This window comes from Haematobia irritans, chromosome 4, assembly GCF_050003625.1.
Source record: "Haematobia irritans isolate KBUSLIRL chromosome 4, ASM5000362v1, whole genome shotgun sequence".
Classification (NCBI taxonomy): domain Eukaryota; kingdom Metazoa; phylum Arthropoda; class Insecta; order Diptera; family Muscidae; genus Haematobia; species Haematobia irritans.
The window spans coordinates 15,759,432-15,779,725 of record NC_134400.1 but is presented as its reverse complement, the minus strand read 5'-3'; positions in this window follow the sequence as shown (position 1 = coordinate 15,779,725).

The window sequence follows — 20,294 nt, the reverse complement described above, 5'->3', positions numbered from 1 at the left end:
TTTTGACATAAGCTTAATAAAATTTTGACCAAATTTCCCATGGAAATAAAATTTTGACAAAATTTTCTATAGAAATAAAATTTTGACAACATTTTTATGGACATAACATTTTGCAAAATTTTCAACGGAAATAGAATTTTGACAAATTTTATATAGAAATAAAATTTTGACAAAATTTTCTATAGAAATAAAATTTTGAGAAGCGTGTTTTCTATAGAAATAAAATATTGAAAAAAAATTTCTCTGGAAATAAAATTTCGAGAAAATTTGCTATAGAACTACAATTCTGACAACATTTCTAAAGAAATACAATTTTGACAGAATTTTCTATAGAATTACAATTTTGATAAAACTTTCTGTAGACATAACATTTTAACAAATTTTTCTATAGAAATAAAATTTTGACCAAATTTGAAAAAAAAAATCTATAGAAATAAAATTTTGAAAAAGTTTCTATAGAAATAAAATTTCGACAAAATTTTCTAGAGATATAAAATTTTGACAAAATTTTCTAGAGAAATAAAATTTCGACAAAAATTTCTATAGAAATAAAATAAAATTTCGACAAAATTTTCTATGAAAATGAAATTTTGACAAAATTTCTGTAGAAATAAAATTTTTACATTCATGACACCAAATATGTCAGAATGAGGAATAATTGTTCCATAACAACTGCAATCCTAACACACAAAATTGAGTTATTTAATTGACCGAAATTGCACATGCTCTTCAATTTGTATCAGTTTTCGATCAATTTGTATTAATTTTCAACTCTGACTCATGTTTCTGTAATTCCAATGAGCAATAGAGCAGCAAATATCCTTCAAAGCCAAAAGGAAGGCTAACACAAACTCTTCTAGATCCTGGATACTATAACCGGAATTATGGACAATACTAAAGAGAGTACATCTGCACATATCCTTGCATAGTATTGAGAAGGCATAGTACACTAAGGAACGTTCATTACATTGTGGTTTATAAATCGGATCAGCAGAGTTACGAGCCACATAGACCAAGTCGATTGTGGCTACAATAAACATTACTAGGTAGTTTAAATAAGAATTAAAATGTTATTTTATTTTATCTTATTTTTTATTTTATTTTAAATTTATTTTATTTCATTTCATTGCAAATAATTAAAAATAGAAATGAAATTAACTGGTTGGCTGATAAGTCCCCGGTCTAACAAAGAAAAACACTTTTTTTGTCAAAATTCGTTTTTATTATTCAACATAGTTCCCTTCAAGAGCGATACTCATTATCAAGCCAAGTTTTTGCTTCCACCGTATTTTTTCCCTTCAGAAAACAGTTTTTTATCAAAACACGAAATTCCTTTTTTTCAATTTCAACTAATTGACTTATAGACGTCAAATTTTGACACGAACCATTTGAAGATTGGCACTATATAAAAATAATATGCATTCAATACTAGCGACGCCATCTATGTGTCAGACCGGGGACTTATCAGCCAACCTGTTATATCGATATATTCATTTTTATTCACATTTATTCTTATTTTGATTTATTTAATTTTTACTAGACACCCAGAGTTTATAGGTTGTTTCCCTCTCATTTCATATGTAAGCCAAGAAGACTTAAATAGACCCTTAGTTTCCTTCATTTCTCGACAACAATCAAGAGGACTAACACCCATGCCATGACCATAAGAAGCAGTAGCATCACTAACACCATCACAACCATCACTATCATCGGCTTCTTCATCACCATTGCTTATGGAATTAGGATTTAATGCCTGGATTCTATGCAACACAATCGCAAAATGTTCATTGTAGTTCAATTCTGAGTTCATTCTTTTGCTTTTGATGCTACAAACTTCCAAGAATAACGAATCATGAAGTAAACACTGGGCTCGTAACAGGAAATTTGGATGCTTTACTCTATTGTACATATACACCATACATTTGGAATCAAAATCGACCAAATCCTCAAAAGCTGTCAGTGGTCAACTTTAATTGAAGAAAAATTTTTGGAAATACTTTTGGGATACAAATTTTCCTGGAAATGAAGTAATTGAACCATCTGAAGGTGACAGTATAACGGTTGAATAGTTACATATGGTCTCTGTAGATTCATATTTACAACTCAATACCTCTTTGAAATTTTAGAGAGATTGATACACAGATGTCTTGATGGTAAGAAAATAGACTGGCTTACTACTGATGATGATGATGTCCTATATATATGCCAGTATTCATTTCATTTTCATGGTTGCCACAGTTGGTAAAATTCTACCAAAAATGGAAGATTTTGGTCATTTTTGGGTAGATTTTGCACAATATTACTCTCCTATTAAGAGGTTCTTCATAAATTTCCTCTAGAAATAAAAATTTGACAAAATTTTCTATATAAATAAAATGTTGGGAAATTTTTCTATAGAAATAAAATTATAACACAATTTTCTAAAGAAATCACATTTTGGGAAAATCTTCTATAAAAATAAAATTTTAAAAAAATTTTCTGAAGAAATAAAATTTTGACGAAATTTCCTAAAAAAAATAAAATTTTGACAACATTTCTATAGAACTAAAATTTTGACAAAATTATCTGTAGAACTAACATTTTGACAAAATTTTCTATAAAAGTAAAACTTTGACAAAATTATTTATAGAACTAAAATTTTGACAAAATTTTCTGTAAAAGTAAAATTTCTACACAAAAAAAAATATTAACAAAATTTTTATAGAAATAAAATTTTGATAAATTTTTTTATAGAAATAAAATTTTGCAAAATTTTTCTAAAAATAAAATTTTGACAAAATTTACTATAAAAATAAATATTTGACAAAATTGTCTATAGAAATACAATTTTAACAAAGACAGAAATAAAATTTTGAAAACATTTTCTATAGAAATAAACTTTTAGCAAAATTTTCTATAAAAATAAAATTTTGACACAATTTTCTATAGTCATAAAATTTTGATAAAATTTTCTATAGCAATAAAATTCGACAACATTTTCTATAGAAATAAAAACTTTTACAAAATTTTCTATAAAAGTACAATTTTGACAAAACTTTCTATAAAAGTAAAATTTTGACATAAATTTCTACACAAAACAAAAATTAACAAAATTTTTATAGAAATAAATTTTTGACAAAATTTCTATAGAAATAAAATTTTGACGAAATCTTCTATAGAAATAAAGTTTTGAAAAAATTTTCTATAGACATAAAATTTTGACATAAATTTCTACACCAAAAAAAATTTAACAAAATTTTTCTAAAAATAAAATTTTGACAAAATTTACTATAAAAATAAATATTTGACAAATTGTCTATAGAAATACAATTTTAACAAAGAATAAACTTTTAGCAAAATTTTCTATAAAAATAAAATTTTGACACAATTTTCTATAGAAATAACATTTTGATAAAATTTTCATAGAAATAAAATTTGACATCATTTTCTATAGAAATAAAAACTTTTACAAAATTTTCTTAAGAATTAAAACTTTTGACAAAATCTTCTATAGAAATAAAGTTTTGAAAAAATTTTCTATAGAAATAAAATTTTGACAAAATTTTCTATAGACATAAAATTTGGAAAAAGTTTTCTATAGAAATAAATTTTTGAAAAAAAAATTACTATAAAAATAAAATTTTAACAAAATTTTCTAAACAAATAAAATTTTGACAAATTTTCTATAGAAATAAAATTTTGACAAAATTTTCTATAGATATAAAAGTTTGAAAAAATGTCTATAGAAATAAAATTTTTGACAAAATTTTCTATAAAAGTAAAAGCTTTGACAATATTTTCTATAGAAATAAAATTTGGAGAAAGTTTTCTATAGAAATAAAATTTTGACAAAATTGTCTATATAAACAAAATTGTATATTTGTTGTTCTAACAAAAGTTTCTATAGAAATAAAATTTTGAAAAAATTGTCTATAGAAATAAAATTTTGAAAAAATTTTCTATAGAAATAAAATTTTGGAAAAATTTTCTATAGAAATAAAATTTTGGAAAAAGTTCCTATAGAAATAAAATTTGACATCATTTTCTATAGAAATAAAAACTTTTAAAAATTTTCTTAAGAATTAAAACTTTTGACAAAATCTTCTATAGAAATAAAGTCTCGAAAAATGTTTCTATAAAAATAAAATTTTGACAAAATTTTGACAACATTTTGACAACATTTTCTGTAGAAATAAAATTTGACAACATTTTCTATAGAAACAAAAACTTTTACAAAATTTTCTTTAGAATTAAAACTTTTGACAAAATCTTATACAAAAATAAATTTTTGAAAATATTTTCTGTAGAAATAAAATTTTGACAAAATTTTCTATAGACATAAAATTTTGAAAAAGTTTTCTATAGAAATAAATTTTTGAAAAAAATTGCTATAAAAATAAAATTTTAACAAAATTTTCCATGACAAATAAAATTTTGAGAAAGTTTTCTATAGAAATAAAATTTTGCCAAAATTTTCTATATAAACAAAATTATATATTTGTTGTTTTAACAAAAGTTTCTATAGAAATAAAATTTTTAAAAAATAAAACTAAAATTTTAACAAAATTTTCTAAACAAATAAAATTTTGACAAATTTTCTATAGAAATAAAATTTTGACAAAATTTTCTATAGATATAAAAGTTTGAAAAAATGTCTATAGAAATAAAATTTTTGACAAAATTTTCTATAAAAGTAAAAGCTTTGACGATATTTTCTATAGAAATAAAATTTTGTGAAAGTTTTTGTAGAAATAAAATTTTGACAAAATTTTCTATAGAAATAAAATTGGTGTACCTGTCAAGATAGGGTAATGTGCCCACCTTGCATACGTACCATTATTAACCGAATATCAAAAACAAATATTTAAACACCAGACCCTTAATGATCCTTTTCCATACATCTAGAATCCTGAATCCGATCTGGCTGATTTCGGTAAAATATTTGTCTAGTCTACGCGCACCGTTATAAATATATATTTTTTGCGAAATATTCACTGTACCTATCCCTTACTGGGTCTTTGCTTACAAATCTTCAGGGTAGTACGAATCCCCCCTAACATTATTTTTTTCACAACATTTCCTTATCTTCCCTTCTTTGGAGCTATCCCCAAAACCAGAGGAAACAGAAGATAAATGCAGTGATTGCAACATCCAGAATATGCACTGACATATAGGGAGAACCAACAGCAACAATAAATCCCAAGGGCTTAATATTGCAAGAGGAACATGGAGATATCCTCCCCATATACGCACCAAATCCATGGTGATCCAGTTGTATGCAGTTTTTACTTTTAGGTCTTTTGTTTTCCTCCCCAGAATCCTACAGCTTCTTAACAAATTTGCATATTTCCTTTAGTCGGTCATGCTACAGCCCATAATCGCAGTCGCACATACACAAACACACACATATATGGTATGCAACCAAGTAGATATCCTGCAAGAATAACGAACCTTGTTCGCTTTCTCCTTTCGGCCTACCTAAAAGAGACTTAAATGTCTTTGAAATGGTTGCTTTGACTGTATGGCCATCGCGTAAATCTTTTGGGCCATTGTGGACAACAAGCAAAAGACAGGAAAATCGGCCATAAACTAAAGTGTCCTTATTTTTATCGCTTTTATTGTTGTCCCAACGAAATCGTTATTCCCGTGCCAAAGCAAAGAAGATGGCTTTGCATTACCTTTTTATGTACAATGCCATCAACTATGGTATAATGACGACGATGACAACGACTATGATGATGGGGATGATGAACATCATTGTACGACCCATAAACTAGAAACTACAGCGATAGCATTTTTTTTGTTGCGCCTCTAAGTATGCAAAATAAATTGTTTTGAAATTAAATATTCTCCAGCACTTAAAAGGTTAATGTTTCATGAAGCACCATTATTAGATAATAATAGGGACCATATACAACTCTTGGAAATGTCATTGTTAAAGGAATACAAATTTATTACGATTATTTATTATTATCCTTTGGGATAGTTATGGCGCTTCGAATTCCATTCACCATACGGTAGGCTTTACAAATAGAGCTTTTAAGAGGAGTACGAAGGAGGAAAGCAAGTATATACGGGGGGAACTTCGACAAGGCCAAATCTTATGTTAAAATTTCATTTCCATAGAAAATTTTGTCAAAATTTTATTTCTATAGAAAATTTTGTCAGAATTTTATTTCTATAAAAAATTTTGTCAAAATTTTATTTCTATAGAAAATTTTGTCAACATTTTTAATTCTATAGAGCAGTTAGATTGTAAAAAGTTATTTCTATAGTAAATTTTCTCAACAAATTTTTTTTATAGAAAATTTGGTCGAAATAGAAAATTTTGTCAAAATTTTATTTCTATAGACAATTTTGTCAATATTTTATTGCTATAGAAATTTTTATCAAAATTTTAATTCTATAGAAAATTTTGTCAACATTTTTTTCCTTTGAAAGAAACTTTTATAAAAATTTTATTTCTATAGACAATTTTGTCAATATTTTATTGCTATAGAAATTTTAATCAAAATTTTAATTCTATAGAAAATTTTGTCAACATTTTTTTCCTTTGAAAGAAACTTTTATAAAAATTTTATTTCTATAGACAATTTTTTCAATATTTTATTGCTATAGAAATTTTTATCAAAATTTTAATTCTATAGACAATTTTGTCAACATTTTTTTTCCTTTGAAAGAAACTTTTATCAAAATTTTAATTCAATAGAAAATTTTGTCAAAATTTTATTTCTATAGAAAATTTTGTCAAAATGTTATTTCTATAGAATTTTTTGTCAAAATTTTATTTCTATAGAATTATTTGTCAAAAATTTATTTCTACAGAAAGTTTTGTCAAAATTTTGTAAAAATATTATTTCTATAGAATTTTTTTAATAAATATTATTTCTATTGAAAATTTTATAAAATTTTATTTCTATAGAACATTTTTGCAAAATTTTATTTCTACAGAAATTTTTATCAAAATTTTATTTCTATAGAAATTGTCTAAAGAAAATGTTCTCAAAAATTTTATACCTATAGAAAAATTTGTCAAAATTTTATATCTATATATATATACAATTTTGTTAAAAGTTTATTTCTAAACAAAACTTTCTTTATTTTCATAGAAGATTTTCTTAAAATTTTATTTCTATAGAAAAATTTGTCAAAATTTTATTTCTATAAAAAATTTTTCTCAAAATTTTATTTTTATAGAAAAATTTGTTAAATGTTTTTTTTTTTCTATGGAAATTTCGGTCAAAATTTTATTGCTACAGAAATTTTTATCAAAATTTTAATTCTATAGACAATTTTGTCAACACTTTTTTCCTTTGAAAGAAACTTTTGTCAAAATTTTATTTCTATCGAAAATTTTGGTTAAATTTTATTTCTATAGAAAATTGTGTCAAAATTTTGTAAAAATATTATTTCTATAGAAAATTTTTTATAAATATTATTTCTATAGAAATTTTTTGCAAAATTTTATTTCTACAAAAATTTTTATCAAAATTATATTTCTATAAAAATTTTTATCAAAATTTTATTTCTATAGAAATTTTCTAAAGAAAATTTTATATCTATAGAAAATTTTTTCTATAGAAAATTTTGTTAAAATTTTATTTCTAAACAAAACTTTCTCAAAAATTTATTTTCATAGAAGATTTTCTTACAATTTTATTTCTATAGAAAAATTTGTCAAAATTTTATTTCTATAAAAAATTTTTTCAAAATTTTATTTTTATAGAAAATTTTGTTAATTTTTTTTTTTCTATGGAAATTTCGGTCAAAATTTTATTGCTATAGAAAAATTTATCAAAATTTTAATTCTATTGACAATTTTGTCAACATTTTTTTCCTTTGAAAGAAACTTTTGTCAAAATTTTAATTCAATATAAAATTTTGTCAACATTTTATATCTATAGAAAAATTTCTCAAAATTTTATATCTATAGAAAATTTTTTCTATAGACAATTTTGTCAAAATTTTATTTCTAAACAAAACTTTCTCAAAAATTTATTTTCATAGAAGATTTTCTTAAAATTTTATTTCTATAGAAAAATTTGTCAAAATTTTATTTTATAAAAAATTTTTTTCAAAATTTTATTTTTATAGAAAATTTTGTTAACATTTTTTATACCCTGCCACACTGTGGAACAGGGTTTTATAAGTTAGTGCATATGTTTGCAACACCCAGAAGGAGACGAGATAGACACATGGTTTCTTTGACAAAAATGCTTAGGGTGGGTTCCTGAGTCGATATAGCCATGTCCGTCTGTCCGTCTGTCCGTGAACACATTTTTGTAACCAAGGGATTAGGTAGTAATTTAAGGCCAATCGACTTCGAATTTGGCACAAGTATGTGTTTTGGGTCAAAATAGAACCCTATTGATTATTTATTTCTATAAAAAATTTTTCTCAAAATTTTATTTTTATAGAAAATTTTGTTAATTTTTTTTTCTATGGAAATTTCGGTCATAATTTTATTGCTATAGAAAGTTTTATCAAAATTTTAATTCTATAGACAATTTTGTCAACATTTTCTTCCTTTGAAAGAAACTATTGTCAAAATTTTAATTCAATATAAAATTTTGTCAAAATTTTATATCTATAGAAAAATTTCTCAAAATTTTATATCTATAGAAAATTTTTTCTATAGAAAATTTTGTCAAAATTTTATTTCTAAACTAAACTTTCTCAAAAATTTATTTTCATAGAAGATTTTCTTAAAATTTTATTTCTATAGAAAAATTTGTCAAAATTTTATTTCTATAAAAAATTTTTTTCAAAATTTTATTTTTATAGAAAATTTTGGTAATTTTTTTTTCTATGGAAATTTCGGGCAAAATTTTATTGCTATAGAAAATTTTATCAAAATTTTAATTCTATAGACAATTTTGTCAAAATTTTATTTCTATAGAAATGTGTGTCAAAATTTTGTAAAAATATTATTTCTATAGAAAATTTTTGCAAAATTTTATTTCTACAAAAATTGTTATCAAAATTATATTTCTATAGAAATTTTTATCAAAATTTTATTTCTATAGAAATTTTTTAAAGAAAATGTTCTCAAAATTTTATATCTATAGAAATTTTTTCTATAGACAATTTTGTTAAAATTTTATTTCTAAACAAAACTTACTCAAAAATTTATTTTCATAGAAGATTTTCTTAAAATTTTATTTCTATAGAAAAATTTGTCAAAATTTTATTTCTATAAAAAATTTTTCTCAAAATTTTATTTTTATAGAAAATTTTGTTAAAATTTTTTTTTTCTATGGAAATTTCGGTCAAAATTTTATTACTATAGAAAATTTTATCAAAATTTTATTACTAAAGAAAACTTACTCAAAAATTTATCTCCATAGAAATTTTTGTTAAAATTTTATTTCTAAAGAAAATTTCCTCATAAATTTATTACTATAGAAATTTTTCTCAAATTTTCATTATTATACCACTACTGTTGTACAGGGTATAATAAGTTTGTGCATTTGTATGTAACGCCAAGAAGGAAAAGACTGGGACCCATCGTTTAGTATACCGATCGTCTTAGTATTAAATTCTCAGTCGATTTAGCGATGTCCGTCCGTCTGTTCATGTATTTTTGTGTGCAAAGTACATGTTGCAGTTTAAGCGCAATCGTCCTCAAATTTGGCATAGGGTCGTTTTTTGGGACAAAGACAATCGCTATTGATTTTGGAAAAAATCGGTTCAGATTTAGATATAGCTGCCATATATATTTATCCCCGATCTGATCATAATTGGCATGTTTATCAACCGATGTTCTTCAAATTTCGTACATCCGAATATTTTATGAGTCTCGAAAAACTTGCAAAATATCAGCCAAATCGGTTCAGATTTACATATAGCTCCCATATATATCTTTCGTCCGATTTAGACTCATATGACCACAGAGGGCAAAGTTTACTACCGATTTTCGTGAAATTTTCCACAGAGAGTAAAATTGACTTTCTACCAATGCTTTATAAATTTGATTGAAATCTTTCGCCCGATTTACACTCATGTCATATGTCAGGGGGCCAAAGTTATACTCCCATTTACGTGAAATTTTGCAAAGATAGTAAAATTATTATTTTAACTATGCATGTCAAATTTAGTCAAAATCGGTTAAGATTATATGTAGCTCCCATATTTACGTACACCAGGGTTGAGGAAATATGGTAGACTGATTCATATTTTAGACCTATTTTTAATGGGATTTTCCTCCAATTAACTGGATAGCGTTTGCCGATGTAAATTTTAATTCTAGAGATTTTGCACAAGTACAAAAAATTGTCTCCATTATTAGTATTTGTATCTGGAAATGCAAACCTTAATATAGCTCCCAGCAAATTTCGTATACATAGTGGTAAAGGGTATAATATAGTCGGCCCCGCCCGACTTTAGACTTTCCTTACTTGTTTTTCTTTGTTGGTTTGTTTTGTAAAATTGTTTTTTCTATAGAAAATTTTGTCAAAATTGTATTTCAATTTTATTTCTATAGAACATTTTTACAAATGATCCATGGTCCATTTTCTATTATTTTTTAAATATTCCCCTCAAATTTCATTCATAATAGCCGATATTCCTCCTTATACATCTTCAGTTTCCCTTAGCGAAATTTTGCCATCATGAGCATTTCTGTTACATTATCCACTGTGAAGCATTCGCACAATTTGTCCTCCACATATTTTCCTACTTAAGAGAGATTCCATTTCTTTGGTAAGGATCTAATTCATTTTTGATTCTTAATTACCTGAAGCAATAATACTATTAAACTAACAACTTTGGTAACATTCTGCAAATGTCACAGCAAGTGGCCAATGGGTTCTCAACAAATCCACTACCTGACATGCATACAAATCTTCCTACTTCTGAGTTTTTTCTTTATTACACATCCAATGCATTCAAGTAACCAGGTCGTTGTATATCATCCCAGATTACATACTCAGAGATTATTTCATTGGTATGAGTACCAAAGGCATGGGGATTATTTTCACCCCTACAATGGGATCCTTGTACACCACAATGCGATAGTAAAGCTTGGGCATAAGCCATTATTGCTTTCATCTCAGGCCAAATAGAAATCAGATTGTGGTGTTTGGTCATCGTCACAGCGCTCTCCAACTCCTTGTGGAGGGAGTGTAATTTCATACGAGATGCCTATGGCAATGGTAACTGCATAATGCCCCAGGTGCCAGTATGGCTTTCTCTGTGAACACCATCCCCTCAAGGGTAGCCCATTGGCCAGTATTGAAGAAATTAAAGGTGGACCTTTACTGGCTATGCTATATATGAAGTCAGCCTTTACCACCAAGTGGCCATGGGCCATGAACATAATTTTGTTGTCGAAGTGTTGTTGAAGATGTGCCATATTGTTGTCTCAGGCCTTGACAGTCCACTGTTGTAATCACGGTTGCCACTCGTGGCAAAAATAATCTATCACAATTTGAAGTAAAGCTTACCACAAATCTACAAAATTTAAAAAATATCTTTCTTCGAAGTTTTCGATCATATTTTTGTGGTTATTTTAAAATTTTTGTTCGTGTCAAAATTTAATTTCAATAATTTTTTTTCAAAATTTTATTTATATAGAAAATTTTGTCAACACTTTACTTCTATAAAGAATTTTGTCCAAATTTTATTTCGATAGAAAATTTTATCAAAATGTAATTTTTTTAATATTTATAGAAAATTTTATTTCTATAAAGTATTTGGTCAAAATTTTATTTCTGTAGAAAATTTTGTCAAAATTTTATTTCGATAGGAAATTTTTTCAAAATTTTATTTCTATAGAAAATTTTGTCAAAATTTTATTTCGATAGGAAATTTTTTTAAAATTTTATTTCTATAGAAAATTTTGTCAAAATTTTATTCCTATAGAAAATTTTGTCAAAATTGTATTTTTATAGAAAATGTTGTCAAAATTTTATTTCTATAGAAAATTTTGTCAAAATTGTATTTTTATAGAAAATGTTGTCAAAATTTTATTTCTATAGAAAATTTTGTCAAAATTGTATTTTTATAGAAAATGTTGTCAAAAATTTATTTCTATAGAAAATTGTGTCAAAATTTTATTCCTACAGAAAATTTTGTCAACATTTTATTTCTATAGAAAATTTTGTCAAATTTTTATATCTATAGCAAATTTTGTCAAACTTTTATTTCTATAGAAAAATTTGTCAAAATTTTGTTTCTATAGAAAATTTTGTCAAAATTTTATTTCTATATAGAAAATTTTGTGAAAATTTTATATCTATAGCAAATTTTGTCAAACTTTTATTTCTATAGAAAATTTTGTCAAAATTTTATTTCTATAGAAAATTTTGTCAAAATTTTATTCCTATAGAACATTTTGTCAACATTTTATTTCTATAGAAAGTTTTGTTAACATTTTATTCCTAATTTAATTTTGTCAAAATTTTATTTCGACAGAAAATTTTGTTAAAATTTTATTTCGATTTTATTTTGTCAAAATGTTATTTCGATAGAAAATTTTGTCAAAATTTTATTTCTATAGAAAATGTTGCCACAATTTTATTTCTATAGAAAATTGTGTCAAAATTTTATTCCTATAGAAAATTTTGTCAAATTTTGTTTCTATAGAAAATTTTGTCAAAATTTTATTTCTATAGAAAATTTTGTCAAAATTTATTTCTATAGAAAATTTTGCCACAATTTTATTTCTATAGAAAATTGTGTCAAAATTTTATTCCTATAGAAAATTTTGTCAAATTTTGTTTCTATAGAAAATTTTGTCAAAATTTTATTTCTATAGAAAATTTTGTCAAAATTTTATTCCTATAGAAAATTTTTCAAAATTTCATTTATATAGAAAATCTTGTCAAAATTTTATTTCTATAGAAAATTGTGTCAAAATTTGATTTCTATAGAATTTTGTCAAAATTTGATTTCTATAGAAAATTTTGTCAAAATTTTGTTTCTATAGAACATTTTGTGAAAATTTTTTTCTATAGAAAATTTTGTTAACATTTTATTCCGATTTTATTTTGTCAAAATTTTGTCAAAATTTCTTTCTACAGAAAATTTTGTGAAAATTTTATTTCGATTTTATTTTGTCAAAATTTTATTTCGATAGAAAATTTTGTCAAAATTTGTATAGAAAATTGATCAAAATTTTATTTCTATAGAAAATTGTGTCAAAATTTTATTCCTATAGAAAATTTTGTCAAAATTTTGTTTCTATAGAAAATTTTGTCAAAATTTTATTTCTATAGAAAATTTTGTCAAATTTTTTTTTTAGGAAATCTTGTCAAAATTTTATATCTATAGCAAATTTTGTCAAACTTTTATTTCTATAGAAAATTTTGTCAACATTTTATTTCTATATAAAATGTTCTTAAAATTTTATTTCTATAGAAAATCTTGTCAAAATTTTATATCTATAGCAAATTTTGTCAAACTTTTATTTCTATAGAAAATTTTGTCAAAATTTTATTTCTATAGAAAATCTTGTCAAAATTTTATTCCTATAGAACATTTCGTCAAAATTTTATTTCTATAGAAAATTTTGTTAACATTTTAATCCGATTTTATTTTGTCAAAATTTTATTTCTACAGAAAATTTTGTTAAAATTTTATTTCGATTTTATTTTGTCAAAATTTTATTTCGATAGAAAATTTTGTCAAAATTTGTATAGAAAAATAATCACAATTTTATTTCTATAGAAAATTTGTCAAAATTTTATTTTTATAGAAAATTTTGCCACAATTTTATTTCTATAGAAAATTGTGTCAAAATTTTATTCCTATAGAAAATTTTGTCAAATTTTTTTTCTTTAGGATATCTTGTCAAAATTTTATATCTATAGCAAATTTTGTCAAAATTTTATTTCTATAGCAAATTTTGTCAAAATTTTATTTTATTTCGATAGAAAATTTTGTCAAATCTTTATTTCGATAGAAAATTTAGTCAAAATTTTATTTTTATTAAAAAATTAGCTTCCTCTTAGTTGGGAGGAATGTTTTGAAAAATCTACCAAAACATCAAGAATTCTACCAATCGACCAAACAGTAAAAATCTACCATTTCTTGTAGAATTGTGCCAACTGTGGCAACTGTGGTTGTAATGCATGTTGAAATCCTTGCACTTTACAAATCTCTGGAAATGAATGCTGGCAGGCAGCTGAACATACAAAGTGCGTAAATGATCATTGTCATGACACAGACACGCATGGGCTGCAAACAAAAAAAAATCCACCATTGCTACGGTCCCTGGGCTAATGTGGAACATTTCGCCTGTAGTAGTCTTAAGACCACCATCTGTTTTCACATCTTCGGTGGGACATTTCGGTGTTCCACCATACATTTTTGGCAAGGATTGTTCACAAATGAATTGTCGGAATGCATATTTTTTCTCTCCGCTTCTCTCTGGGCTCTAGGATATTTTTTCTTTGTAGGCAACGATGACGCATTTTTCCCATGTTCCTGGGGATTTAAAAGAAATCGCTGAATGCGATGTGATAGGGGGGTAGAGTAAAATCCACTGATGGTTGGATTGCTGGCAGAGCTGTATGTGCTGTTTCTGTTCCTGTTGTCGCCTTCTATGAAATGAAAGCACACAATGTAGTTCGATTTCTTCTCCATGTGCTATTTCCAATTGTCGAGTAATGATTTGTGTCTGGACAAAAGGTAGAGTGCTGGCAATTCATTCGGCCGTGGCAAATCCTTTTGTCCATCCAATCAATATGGTGGTCCTTGAGGAAAACCAGATGCAAAAACAAGTTTGGAAAGAGTACGAACATGGCTATAAATAATTTGGCATAACGTGATGGGTGAAGTAGGACGAGGTGGTAATTATTCCATTGAATTCTTATTTCGGAAGATAATGCAAAGGAAATTGAACACACGTATGCAAATGGGAAAAGGAATGTATTGGCAGCATTTAATTAAGGCGTCAGGAACACAATTTTATTTCTATAGAAAATAACATTTTCCAAGAATTTTCAATAGAAATAAAATTTTGAGAAAATTTTCTATAGAAATAAAATTTGCCAAAATTTTATTTATATAAAATTTGTTTGGCAAAATTTTATTTCTATAGAAAATCTGTGGCAAAATTTTATTGCTAAAGACAATTTTTAGCAAAATTTTATTTCTAAAGAAAATCTTTAGCCAAATTTTATTTCTAAAGAACATTTTTTAGCACAATTTTATTTCTAAAGAAAATCTTTAGCCAAATTTTATTTCTAACGAACATTTTTTAGCAAAATTTTATTTCTAAAGAAAATCTTTAGCAAAATTTGATTTCTATAGAAAATTTTCCCAAAATTTTATTTCTATAGAAAGTTTTTTAAAAATGTTTAATTCTATAGAAAATTTTCTTAAATTTTTTGTTTTAGACATTTTTCTCAAAATTATATTTCTATAAAAAACTTTGTCAACAATTTATTTCTATAGTAAATTTTATAAAACATTTTTTTTCAAAATTTTTTGTTTTAATTCTATAAAAAATTTTATCAAAAATGTTTAATTCTATATATAATTTAACAACATTTTTAATTCTATAGAAAATTTTATTTCTATAGAAAACTTTAAAAAAATATAGTTCTATAGAACATTTTGTCAAAATTTTATTTCTATAGAAAATCTGGTAAAAATCTTATTAATACAGAAATTTTTCTCAAAATTTTATTTTTATAGAAAATTTTGTCAAAATTTTATTTCTATACAAAATTTTCCCAAAAATTTTATTTCTATAGAAAATGTTGTCAAAATTTTATTTCTATAGAAAATCTGGTAAAAATCTTATTACTACAGAAATTTTTCGCAATATTTTATTTTTATAGAAAATTTTGTCAAAATTTTATTTCTATAGAAAATTTTGTCAAAATTTTATTTCTATAGAAAATGTTGGCAAAGTTTTATTTCTATAGAAAATGTTGTCAAAATTTTATTTTTATAGAAAATGTTGTCAAAAATTTATTTCTATAAAAAATGTTATCAAAATTATTACTTCTATCGAAAATTTAAACAAAATTTATTTCTACAGAAAATTTTATCGACATTTGTAATTCTATAGAAAATTTTATCAAAATTTTTAATTTTCTCAAAATTTTATTTCTATAGAAAATTTTCTCAAAATTTTATTTCTATAAAATTTTCTCCAAATTTTATTTTTATAGAAATTTTTCTGAAAAAAATTTTTCTGTAGAAAACTAGCGTAACCAGGCCCGCTTCGCTGCGCCTTCCGAAGCATATTTTCGTTAACTTAGTCAACCATATCCTTCGATCTGAAAACAACTTCAACCAATTTTTTATACCCTCCACCATAGGATGGGGGGTATATTAACTTTGTCATTCCGTTTGTAACACATCGAAATATTGATCTAAGACCCCATAAAGTATATATATTCTGGGTCGTGGTGAAATTCTGAGACGATCTGAGCATGTCCGTCCGTCCGTCTGTCTGTTGAAATCACGCTAACTTCCGAACGAAACAAGCTATCGACTCGAAACTTGGCACAAGTAGTTGTTATTGATGTAGGTCGGACGGTATTGCAAATGGGCCATATCGGTCCACTTTTACGTATAGCTCCCATATAAACGGACCCCCAAATTAGGCTTGCGAGGCCCCTAAGAGAAGCAAATTTCATCCGATCCGGCTGAAATTTGGTACATGGTGTTAGTATATGGTCTCTAACAACCATGCAAAAATTGGTCAATATCGGTCCATAATTATATATAGCCCCCATATAAACCGATCCCCCGATTTGGCTTGCAGAGCCTCTAAGAGAAACAAATTTCATCCGATCCGGCTGAAATTTGGTACGTGGTGTTAGTATATGGTCTCTAACAATCATGCAAAAATTGGTCCACATCGGTCCATAATTATATATAGCCCCCATATAAACCGATCACCAGATTTGACCTCCGGAGCCTCTAAGAGAAGAAATTTTATCCGATCCGGCTGAAATTTGGTACATGGTGTTAGTATATGGTCTCTTACAACCATGCAAAAATTGGTCCACATCGGTCCATAATTATATATAGACCCCATATAATCCGATCCCTCGATTTGGCTTGCAGAGCCTCTAAGAGAAGCAAATTTTATCCGATCCGGCTGAAATTTGGTACGTGGTGTTAGTATATGGTCTCTAACAACCATGCAAAAATTGGTCCACATCGGTCCATAATTATATATAGCCCCCATATAAACCGATCACCAGATTTGGCTTGCAGGACCTCTAAGAGAAACAAATTTCATCCGATCCGGCTGAAATTTGGTACATGATGTTGGTATATGCTCTCTAATGACCATGCAAAAATTGGTCCATATCGGTCCATAATTATATATAGCCCCCATATAAACCGATCACCAGATTTGACCTCCGGAGCCTCTTGGAAGACCAAAATTCATCTGATTCAGTTGAAATTTGGTACGTGATGTTAATATATGTCCTCAAACACCCATGCAAAAATTGGTCGAAATCGGTCCATAATTATATGTAGGCCCCATATAAACCGATCCCCAGATTTGACCTCCGGAGCATCTTGGAAGAGCAAAATTCTTCCCATTCTGTTGAAATTTGGTACGTGATGTTAGTATATGGTATCCAACAACCATGCAGGAATTGGTCCCTATCAGTCCATAATTATATATAGCTCCCATATAAACCGATCGCCAGATTTGACCTCCGGTGCCTTTTGGAGAAGCAAAATTCATCCGATCTGGTTGAAATTTGGTACGTCGTGGTAGTATATGATATTTAACAACCATGCCAAAAGTGGTCCATATCAGTCCATAATCATTTATAGCCCCCATATAAAAGAATCCCGAGATTTGGTTTTGGAGTCTCTTGGAGGAGCAAATTTCATCCGAGTGAGTTGAAATTTGTGGATGACAGTCTTTCGTAGTTTCTACGCCATCCATGGTGGAGGGTACATAAGATTCGGCCTGGCCGAACTTACGGCCGTATATACTTGTTGTTTTTTAATTGTTCTGTATTCAAATCGTTGGACAATCTTTTACATTTCCTGTGATTTTCAAGCGTGGTTTGTCAAGGGGAGGTATAGGTTAGGTGGTTAGGTTAAGGGAGGTATGCTTCTCCTCAACATACCGTCCAATAGACATTTGTAATTCTATAGAAAATTTTATCAAAATTTTTAATTTTCTCAAAATTTTATTTCTACAGAAAATTTTCTCCAAACTTTATTTCTATAGAAATTTCTCTGAAAAATTTATTTCTATAGAAAACTAGCGTAACCAGGCCCGCTTCGCTGCGCCTCCCGAAGCATATTTTCGTTAACTTAGTCAACCATATCCTTCGATCTGAAAACAAATTCGAAAAGATTTGAACTCTTTTAAAGAGTAGGGTCAGGGGAAGTCTGGCACAAAAAACTGAAGAAATGGTTAATCACTCCATGGTTTCCACATACGTGTCCCGTACATTTCAAAAAAAATGGACTACTTGCTTTTTCGTTTATATACAGAAATAGAACGGTTATGCAGATGTAAAACGGACCGGCTTAACAAACATCGGATAGGGAATGTTCCCAATTTTTTGTTTTTTAATTATTCTGTATTCAAATCGTTGGACAATCTTTTACATTTCCTGTGATTTTCAAGCGTTGTTTGTCAAGGACAGGTATGTTTCTCCTCAACATACCGTCCAATAGACCAGAAGAAGTAATAGTACTTAAAATTTGACCATATTAACAGTGTTGGACACTGAGAACATGCCTTTCCCAAACATATACCGGAAAATGAAGCACCCTCTACGTTGCCTGTCAACTTCATGTAAATTTAAGTTTTTTGCTTAAAAAAGTCTGGCAGAAGCCTGTGGAAAAATCATAAAATTATGTACCGAGTTCCCTTTTATCGGCAATCCTCTACATTCTTATTTATTTATTTATTATTTAATTTATTATAATTACAAATTACAATAAACTTATTTATACGGACACTAGCAACTAGATGCTATAGTAGAGGTAGGCCCTACATTCTATTTTCAGAAAATCGGGCAAAAGGGATGCCCACCTCCTTCGCTCCTGACCGACCAGATATCGTAAATTCACGTACACTTTATTCATTTCACAAACTACCTAACTTCACTATTCCCCTTCCCCAACCAGACATCGAAAAATCATGTACCCTGCATAAATTTAATCATCTTCTCCCAATTTCGGAGAAGGCTAGATTTTGCTCTATTTTCTGTAAAGGGACGTCACTTTCTCTGCAAATTCCAAGAAAATCTGTAAACTTTCTTCAAGTTTTATGGTATGAGGCAAGGGGAAGGTTCCCGTCCAAATACCCAAAAATTAAGTACACCATATTGATTTCATAACCTTCCCGTACGGCCTTTGTAAATTTCAAGTAAACTTGAGAATTCTAGAGGAGGGCCCACTCCCCGTCCCAATATCGAAAAATGATATAGCGTATATTGTGTAGACATTCCAGAAAATCGCAAGCAAATTATAAGCCCAATTTTTACACAGCAGAGCAAGGGGAGGTTTCTCCTCCCTTCCGAATATCACAAAATCAGATATCCATTATAATAATATAAAAGGGACACCCCCCACCACTTTGTAGATCTAAATTTTCGATACCATATCACATCCGTCAAATGTGTTGGATGCTATATATAAAGGTTTGTCCCAAATACATAAAGGGTGATTCTTTTGAGGTTAGGATTTTCATGCATTAGTATTTGACAGATCACGTGGGATTTCAGACATGGTGTCAAAGAGAAAGATGCTCAGTATGCTTTGACATTTCATCATGAATAGACTTACACAGTCTCACACAAGTTTACATACGGTTAAAAAATTTATATTTTCTTTAAATAATAAAATTTTAAAAAATATACATATATATATCCTTTAGTTTTAGTAAATTAATTTAAAAGACAAAGTATTTGTTAATTTTCAAGAAGATTTTTTTGGTGTGGATTATAAACAACAACAAGAAACGGGTTTAGTTAAGAGGTAAAAAACTCAGGGGTATGTAAACTTGTGTGAGACTGTGTACTAACGAGCCACAACGTCGAATTTTCAGTGAATGGGCCCTAGAAAAGTTGGCAGAAAATCCGCTTTTTTATCGACAAATTTTGTTCAGCGATGAGGCTCATTTCTGGTTGAATGGCTACGTAAATAAGCAAAATTGCCGCATTTGGAGTGAAGAGCAACCAGAAGCCGTTCAAGAACTGCCCATGCATCCCGAAAAATGCACTGTTTGGTGTGGTTTGTACGCTGGTGGAATCATTGGACCGTATTTTTTCAAAGATGCTGTTGGACGCAACGTTACGGTGAATGGCGATCGCTATCGTTCGATGCTAACAAACTTTTTGTTGCCAAAAATGGAAGAACTGAACTTG